The following is a 1,796-nucleotide window of genomic DNA, read 5'->3' as shown; positions in this document are numbered from 1 at the left end:
ATGTACCGCCTTAGAGATATGTAAATCAAAATAACAAAGCTGGTCTAGAAACTTGGAGCCTCAGGTCTTTCCCAGGAACACTGAGTCAAAGTGAGGTGGCACCCAGGCTCCTCACCCCCACTCCCACCCCCATCATAGAACGCTCTGCTGCCCTCAGTGTCCGAACACTGCACTGTCCTTTCAAAGCCTTTCGGTGCTTAGCTGGGAGCAGTCAAAAGGAGTCGGAGCACTGGTGCATAGAAGCATTGGCGGACCCAAGTTTAAAAATCTGGATCCATTTTTAACATTTGAGGAGTTTAAAGGTGGTAGACCAGGTGGATTTCCTTATCATCCACATCGACACTTTAAAACAGTTTCTTACTGCCTGGAAACAGGGAGCATGGTCCATGAACACTTCTGTGGCCACGTTGGTAAACTAAACCCAGGAGACAAGCAATGGATGACTGCAGACCAGGGCATCCTGCATACCAGATACCAAGCTCCAAAGAGCCAGCCCATGGACTACAACTGTGGGTGAATTTGAGGAGCTCAGAGATTGTGGAGCCTCAGTATCAAGAACTGAAGAGTGAAAATATCCCTAAACCCAGTAATAACGGCATGACAGTTGCTGTCATTTCTGGAGAAGCCCTGGGAGTGAAGTCCAAGATTTACACTCTCACACCAACTTTATATTTGGTCTTCAAACTGGACCAAGGAGCAAAGCATTCCTGACCATTACCAAAGGGTAGACAAGCTTCATTGACACCATAGCTGGAGATGTCTAGATTGGACCTGATATTCCCAATGAAAAACAGAGCCTCTTCACACAGCAGTGCTGGGGAAAAGGAACTGTTGTGTCCAGGTGTAGAACAAGGGTCCCCAGGGGGCCACTTTGTCTTAATTTCTGGGGAGTCTTTAAGAGAGCCTGTTGCACAACATGATCCATTTGTGATGAACACCAAAGAAGAGAGATCTCAGTACATTCTGGATTTCAGAAATGCAAAATGTGGGTTTGAAAGGGCCAGAACCTATAAATCAAAGACAAGAAACTAGCAAAGACCACAAGAGCACATCTCCATGCTTTCAATTTTGTATCTTATGGCAAATAGCCCTTCAATGCATTCAAGTCCCAAAGCTTAACCTAGCTGGTATTTCTAAAGAGTTCCACACTGAAGTGGTTAACATGGTTTTTAGAGCAAGGCATTTGTAGGGTATTTGCTGATACAGACCAATAAACCTAATTGTTGCTTCTTTAAAAACAAAACAACAACAAAAAATATCAAAATTACAAAGTCATTGTTGTTAAGTGCTGTTGAATCGGTTCCGACCCATAGCGACCCTGCATAGGGTTTCCGAGGAGCGACTGGTGAGCTTGAACTGAGGACCTTGCGGTTCAACCACTTCACAGTCTGGCACATTAATCCACAGCAGCACACCAGGACTCCACAAAGTCATTGTTGTTAAGTACCGTGGAGTCGGTTCCGACTCATAGTGACCCTTTACAGGGTTTCCGAGGCTGTAAATCTTTACGGGAGCAAAAAGCCTCATTTTTCTCCTGTGAAACGGCTGGTAGTTTTGAACTGCTGATCTTGTGGTTCACAGCCTGATTCGTAACCACTACCCTACCAGAGGTCCTTAGAGCCATTGTTGTTGTTGTCAAATGTCGTCGAGTCCATTCTGACCCATAACGACCCTGTATAGCGTTTCCAAGGAGCAGCCGGTGAGCTTGAACTGCTGACCTTGCAGTTCAAACGGCTTTGCAGTCTGGCGCATTAACCCACAGTGCCACACCTGGACTCCCTTAGAGCCATTAGAGA

General features: G+C 45.8%; 1 pseudogene; it reads left to right on the top strand.

Moving 5' to 3' along the window:
* On the top strand, positions 1 to 1,032 carry LOC102813702 (annotated as a pseudogene).
* The last annotated feature ends 764 nt before the right edge of the window (positions 1,033 to 1,796 follow it).

The sequence above is a fragment of the Chrysochloris asiatica genome, unplaced genomic scaffold (genome assembly GCF_000296735.1).
Source record: "Chrysochloris asiatica unplaced genomic scaffold, ChrAsi1.0 scaffold00109, whole genome shotgun sequence".
NCBI classification, from domain to species: Eukaryota; Metazoa; Chordata; class Mammalia; order Afrosoricida; family Chrysochloridae; genus Chrysochloris; species Chrysochloris asiatica.
Note: the sequence above shows the minus strand (reverse complement) of the source record. Positions and strands in the feature narration are given on the sequence as shown.